The sequence below is a fragment of the Zingiber officinale genome, chromosome 5B (assembly GCF_018446385.1).
Source record: "Zingiber officinale cultivar Zhangliang chromosome 5B, Zo_v1.1, whole genome shotgun sequence".
Taxonomy (NCBI): domain Eukaryota; kingdom Viridiplantae; phylum Streptophyta; class Magnoliopsida; order Zingiberales; family Zingiberaceae; genus Zingiber; species Zingiber officinale.
Window position 1 is genome coordinate 34,931,510 of NC_055995.1, and position 8,061 is coordinate 34,939,570.

Genomic DNA, 8,061 nt, shown 5'->3' on the forward strand with positions numbered 1-8,061 from the left:
AAACCATGCTTGGACTTTTAGGTAATTATTAATTTAAGGAGGAGCATAAATATCATTTTTGAAATTATTTCAGGACTAAGAAAATTCAAACTTCATTTTTTACAGACTTGTCAATTTTTTTGATTTTCAAAATTTAATATGAACAACTCCACATCCAACCGTGAGAGGGAAAATATCACCCTTCTCTTCTCCTGATTCAGCCATCGTCGTGTGCCACACCCTAGAGGAGTCCCTGCCTGACAAACGGACAACATCTCTCCAGTAACAGTGACAAATAGAACATAAATATAATACCACAAGGCTACTCACAAGCTATAATCAATATCCCACACGGCTAGAACATATATAATCACATAGTTATATACATAGCCCACTCAGCTAGAATAAAATGATCATAACCATGCAATTGTATAATAAACAACCCATATGGCTGTACTAAAAACACAGTGGAAAATGAAAAGAAACCCCATAAAACAAAAACAAAAGGCTGCTAGCCAGCTAAGCTTTACACAACCACAATAAAACAAATACAAGACACCACATAGTAAAACTCCAAAATAAATTCGAGTTATACAATGCCAAGTCCACAAATCATAATGCAAGTAAAATAGTAAACAAAACCAAAAACTATCCTTGGATGTGACATGGGACCGACAGATAGGATACTCCAAGCGACTCCACAATCATCTACCTATTATCTGAGGAAAAAGATAATACACGAAATGCGATGGGGAGTGCGAGTCACTCAACGGGTAATAGACAAGATAGTGCATTGTCTATATAAAATATGGAGATCAATGTATATAGTTTCAGTAAGAAATAAAGAACATGGTCATATATGACATAAATAATGCACATAACTATAATTGACATAATAAATGCACATAACCAATCTGGAACCAACACATACGGTATAGTGATCAATAAACTCACTAGGAATCAACAACAGATATGCTCGTAACACCTGAGCAACAAAACTGACAAGATATACATGTATGATAAATAAACTTGTATGAAGCATGACAACCATATACAACAATCATCTCAAGCATGTGCAACAATCACAAGAAAATGTAGATATATCTCCAAAAGATGTAACGCACATCATATGCATATCCATGCATGCATCACGGTCACTCCCAACCACCTCTCATAAAACCACAACCCCTGTATGGTCGAGAGGCTGGATCTGTGACAACTGTACTACCCTTCAACTACCACTACATAATGGTCGAGGCAGACAGTTCACTAAGTAATTATCTAACTATATAACATCAAGGTCCATAACCACTCACATCTCTAGCCCCTGACTATTGTACCCTCCAGACCCACTACTCTCGAGTGGTTGAGGCGGATAGAGTATAACATTGAGCGGCTAAGTGAGCACGATAGGACTAGCTCCACTCCTAGCTACCACTCTCCCACAGTAGCCGAGTGGACAACTATAAATGCCTGACAACTCTCTCAACCACAAGGGAGACTTTGGTTGTCAACATGTAGTGTAATGATGGGCATGATGTAAATAATCATGATACAAACACAGTCATCATCAATACAACAATACAATTAACATAAATACCTCTAGTACATGATCCATCAAACACCATATCTTTAGGTATGGGTAGATCCAACAGGTGCCTACTAAATAACAAATACAATAATTAGTAACACCAAACGCGTACACATCATATACGTATGCACCCTACAATATAGGTATAATCAACATGATATCTCCAATAGTCTTACGAGACATATATACACACAACCATATAGGTATAATCAACATAATTCCTCTAATAGTACACATTATAAATGTATACACAACACAAATACAATCAATATGGTTCCTCTAATAGTAAACACTAGACAAGTGTACACACATAACATACAAATGGGCAGTCAACAAGGTGACTCCTATAATTCATACTCAACATGTGTACGCTCAACAACATATGTATAATTGGCATGTTAACACAGTTAACAAGATATCCACTACAGTACTTACTCTACATGTATATACACAACAGAGTATAGATATTCAAAAGCCAATACTGTATATAAAATAACTAGATTATCTCTAAGATCCAGCAGATAAGTCTCAAGCAGGATATTAAATGAATAGATTTAAGATAAAGCAACCTAATTCATCAATTAAAAATAACCGTGCACTAAGTTCAATGAACTAAAGAGGCCAAGGAAGAAATATCCGCTTTAATCTGTCGATCGTGATAAACAATCTCACATCGAGACGCTCGTCTTAAATCAACGTCTTGTAAATCACATGATATACAGTTTAGCTAATCACATATACAATAATTAGTTAAACCTAAAATCCAATCCTAATTTGATTAGGTAACTATATTTAATTCCACCTAATGGTCCTAATCTGGTTAAATAATAAGTCCATCCTTAATCCATAGATGAACTCCTTAATTCTCACCAATCAATCACTAATCAAATCCCATCATAAATCCTTCTAAATCAACTAATCACTAATTATCCAAACAACATCAGATTACAAAATCTCCAACACAATCTAATACAAATCCATATCCACCCATCCATCATAGAAATGTAACTAAAACTCTAGACAAAGCTTACCTTAATCTGGTTGCTCCCCTGCTATCTCACGGCTGAAGATATTGCTGTCGAAAATGGTGGCCCAAGCTATGTATCACACAGATACAGGGATGGCCGGAACTGTGGATCTCCCATGCACAGAGATTACCAGAGCTAGGTGAAGGTCCTGCCCTCTAAATCAAATTATCCCAAATCAATGTTGATCATAGATCAATCACTCAAATCACCTACTAGGGTTAGTTGATTACCTCCAAGGTGACAGTAAGGCAGCTGCTGCTGAAACCAATGGTCAGAGCTAAGGCATGGGATAAAGGAGATGAGCAACGAAAGGCAAAATTTGGTGTTGATCTACGCCGATGATGAGGAGAGGAGATCGAAAACACAATAAAAAGATGACAGGTGAATAGGAGGCAGTGATGGACCTCCCCTGATCCAAGATCCGGCGAAGAGTAAGAGGCAGTGGGTCAGGCATTGGAAGGTCCTACCCAGTCAACGACTACGGCACTACCAAAGCGTCACTAATCTATCTACGTGGGGAGGAAGAGGCGGTGGACCTCCTTGAAGCAAGATCCTGTGAAGAGGAAGAGACGGTGGACCTCTTTGATGCAAGATTCGTAGCTCTTTCCGACTCCACAAGCAAGGGGAAAGGATTGCCCTAATCCCTTCGTCGATTCTCCTTCTCCCGATGATGGTGAGATCGCAGAAGCAAATGAGGAGAACTCAGGGAAAATGGGAAGAGCTCGGGCGGTCTGGTAGCTAAGAGGGCTTGACGATGGTGAGGCACGATGGAGGAGAAGACTGCTACCGGCGGTGAGCTTGCGGGCGATAGGCGCGGTGGCGGCATAGCGCGTGCACGAGAAAATGATCAGAATCAGGGAAAGAAGAAGATAAAATGGGATTAGGGAAATGAATTAAAACTTAGGTATAAATATATAACCTTAGGTTAATTAATTCCATCAGCTCCCACTTAGTAGATATTCTAAATAGACTTTTCATAATCCAATAGATCCATTCCCTTCAAACGTGTCATATAATCTCTGTTTAAATCTAAGAAAATTTCTAAAAAAATCCAATAAGGTTAATTCTCCAATGTCACTTATTATTTAATTTGTCATATCTTACATTCTCCCCCACTAATAAAAATTTGGTCCCTAAATTTACTGCTCCAACTTAGGGATCCTTATCTAAAGGTAAACTCTAAATAGTACCCCCAAATACTACTCCATACTAGTGTCATCAACAAATCCTTAACCGTGAGGGATTAAAGATTCTCTCTTAGAACTACAAGATGATTCACTTCTAAGTAGATGAGATGACTCTATAGGTTATTAACTCGCCATGCTTCCACTACTCCCACATTGATACCTAGCCAATTGTGGGTAAATCAACTACCTCTTTAATCTATAATGCACACTATCAGCAGATCCTCTAACATTTGTATAGTGCACCCAGATTGTCCATCTGTCTGAAGGTAGACAGTTATACTAAATCAAAACTCATTACACATGGTTTGCTATAAAATCTGCCAGAATCGTAATGTGAATCGTGAATCTCCATCCAATACAATACTCAGAGATATAACATGAGGTTTGATACTCTCTCTATAGTATAACCCTGTTAATCGATCCAAAGAATTTGTCCTATGGATCGATAGAAAAGGAACAATTTAGTCAACTAAACAATGATTACCCAAATCCTATCATATCTTCACCATGTCCTGGGTAGCCTTACAATAAAGTCCATCATGACATACTCTCATTTCCGTTCCAGTATATGTATCTACTGAAACAATCCTGCTAGCCTCTAATATTCAACCTCTACTTGCTGACATACTAGACATCAAGCTACAAAATTCATGATGTCTTTCTTCATGTCGTTTCACCCATAGGAATACTTCAAGCCTTTATACATCAGGTACCATCGAATATATTGTAAATCTAGATCTATGTGCTTCCTACAGTAACTCCTCCCTATCAGGATGTGACTCAGGAATACACATAATCTCTCACGGAATAATGAATCCCATATAAATAATGTCACCACATTTTTAGCGTGAAATTGGTAGCTACTAACTCTAAAATCATGAGTTGGATAATTCTTCTCATGATCTCTTAGCCATTGAGTAGCATATGGAACCACTCAATCACGCTGCTACAAAACTGCACCAAACCCCTGATACGATACAATTGTATAGAGTATAAGTCCGTCTACACTAGAAAGTAAAACTAAGATGGTTGTAGTTCCAACCCTACAACTGGTGTCACAAGCGTCTATCCAGGTAAGTTCCAAACCCTTCATAGGCAGTGTAGTCAATGACATAACAATTTTGAAGAAACCCCTCTACAAATCCCCGATAATATACAACAAATCAAGGAAGATGCGAGTCTCCTGTACAGACTTCAACTACTTCCAACTGGTAACAACCTCTGCTTTTTGTAGGTCCACTGATATACCTCTACAAGAGATAATGTATCCCAGAAATCCCATAGAAGTCAATCAAAATGCACACCACTGAACTTCGTATAGAGATGTTCTTGTCGAAGCATCTCCAGAACTATGCGAAGATGGTGTTCTTGAACTACCTCAGATCAGGAATATATCACAATATTATCAATGAAGTCAATTACAACTGATCCAAATTCCCTAAGAATACCAGATACATCGAGTCCATGAAAACATCTAGAACATTGGTAAGCCCAAATGGTAATACAAAGGACTCAAAATATCTGTACAACAAGCACACTCAACCGTAAGTGTTGGAACCCCAAGGTTGTTTTGGCGTGATCAATAAGTTAAGTTAGGTCCTGTGTGTTTTTAACCTTGTGTCTAAGTGTGCAGGAGCTTAGGAGCACAGGTAGTCGAGCGGAAGATGTAGCTAGCGAGAAGGACGGTACATGGTGCGTCCGAGGGATGAGGCGCTGCGAAAGAGTACACCGGCGGACGAGAAGGAAGCGTGCGGTGGTTCCGAGGGACGAGAAGTCGGAGCGGAAGGCTTCTCGAGGAGCAAGAGACGCAGCTAGCGAGAAGGTCGACAGGGGTACGACCGAGGGACGAAGACTGCCGATGAGTACGCTGGCGGACGAGAAGGAAGCACGCGGCGATTCTGAGGGACGAGAAGCCGGAGCGAAAGCCTGCTCGAGAAAACCGGAAGTTGGGTTCGGATGAGCCCTATTCCGGATGGCAGAGATCACCCAAGCGAGCGGAAGACTCGGTCTGAGGCAAACGGAGCTGTTGCAGAAGACCCGGACTGGAAAAAGTCAATAGGGTTGACTTTTCCTCCGGGCTGCCCGGAACTGGCCGGGTTCGGCTGCTCGGAATTGACTTTTTGACCAGATCGCGTCAAACGCGATCTGAACGTTGGTGGATAAAATTTTATCCCCCCAGGGCGCCCGGAGTCCCTTCAGGGCACCCCGACCAAGGCTATAAATACAGCCTTGGTCCAGAAGCTTTTCAACAACTCAAGCAATTCATTCTTTCTATACTTGTACGCTCTCTCTGTAGTTAAGCTTCTATTTTCTGCACTTCATCGTTGTAAGAGGCTTCTCTGCCTAAAGGAGTTTTTAGTACGATCATTTCCCTTGAATTAACAATCTCCCCGGTTGTAACCATGTCAAATCTGGTGCCTCGTCTTTTCTGATTTACGTTCTGTTTAGCTAATTTATGCAAGTGTTAGTTTAAGAGTTCGAGAAGGGTTTGTTTTTTATTTTCAGGCTATTCAACCCCCCCCCCCCCCCTTCTAACTGGCCACCGCGGTCCAACAAGTGGTATCAGATCCGAGGCGCTTCAGGAGGACTAACCGCCAATCGAAGCAAAGATAATGGTCGGACCAAGCATCTACCTGTCGAAATTTGAAGGGGATTTCGCTACCTGGAAAAAGCGAATGCAGGTATTCTTTACAACTGATTTTGAATTAATTTTAATAATAGAATTTGGCTTTGTATCTCCAGAGGGAAAAGACAAATATCAATGGACGAAAAAGGAACAGGCCGACTACGTGGCGAACGACAAAGCAGAATACCATCTGCTAAGCGTTCTTCCACTACAAGAAGTCAACCGGATCGGGAACTATGACTCGGCAAAGGAACTTTGGGAGAAGTTCCTTGAGCTGCACGAAGGAATGTCCGAAGCCAAGCTCGCTAGACGGGATCTACTTCGCAATTAGCTCACCAGCCTACGACTTGGGGTAGACGAGACAGTTGCGCATCTGCACTCGAGAATCAAAGAAATCATCACCGGACTGTCAAATCTCAGAGAAAAGATAAGTAACGGAGATTCGCTAAGGTACGCTTTAAATTCTTTTCCGAGAAATTCAAAATGGGCATCACTAGTAGATTCCTTTTACATTTTGAAAGATTTAGAAAAAATTACACTAGAAGAATTTTTCTCGACATTTGAAGTGCACGAATCAAGATGTGCAGGTACGAAGGAGCCCAAGAACATCGTCGTCCTCAAAGCATCGAGAGACGAACCTGAGTCGGAATCTTCTCTCGACGACGAGGAAATGGTAATGATGGTAAGATGGTTTAAAAAGCTTTGTAAATCTAGAACTACTAACCATCCGCAGGGCAGAAAGAAAAGGATCATCCGCTGCTACCACTGCGACGAAGAAGGGCACGTCAAGGACAACTGCCCCAAGCTGAGAAACAAGGACAACGATAAAGGTAAGAAGCTTGTCCAAAAGCACAAGGTCCTAAAGGCAACGTGGGATGATACGTCGTCCGAATCGGAAGTCGAGGCGTTCTCCGGACTCGCATTAATGGCGAGTCATCAAGACGACGACTGTGATTCAAGCTCTTCCGAGATGAGCATCAAGAGTATCGATGAAGGGGGAGCTACGTCGGAAGAAAGAAGCAGTTCAGGGGGAGACGCGGACACGAGATCGACAAGGTAAGTGAGGTACGATCTCTTCCTCCCGATAAACTTTTTAAGTTTGTTAAGTTGCTAACTAAAGACTGCTGCAAGTTAGAAAAAGAAATTAAGAATTTAAAAATAACATTAGCTAAATCTTGCCCTTTAGAAGAATTAGATAAAGCTAAATTAAAAATGAGAAATTGAAATCAGAAAATGAAAATCTAAAAATTCAAGTAGATAACTTGAAAAATCATGCATGCCTATCTAATATAAATTTTAGAAAGTTTAATAATTTAAATTGGTATTATAGATATCACCAGGGATAAATTAGGAATATTTCAAGAAAATATGTCTCTAAGAAATTCCTAGTTAATCCAGTAGGTCGGAACCTATATTAGGTTCCTAAGTCTTGTTTAACTTAAATCTTTAATCGAATTTAGAGCTTTCAGCGAGAAAATTAAACATTAAAATTTCTTTATGAGGCTTTGTCTAAGGAAGTGGTTGTTGCTCCAATAACCAAGAAGGCTTAGTTCCTCACCACGACCTGGAAGCCAAAATATTGAAATAAAATATTTAATTAACTTTCTAATAAAAGCATTAAGATTAAAATTTAATAATGCTTTGAAAAGT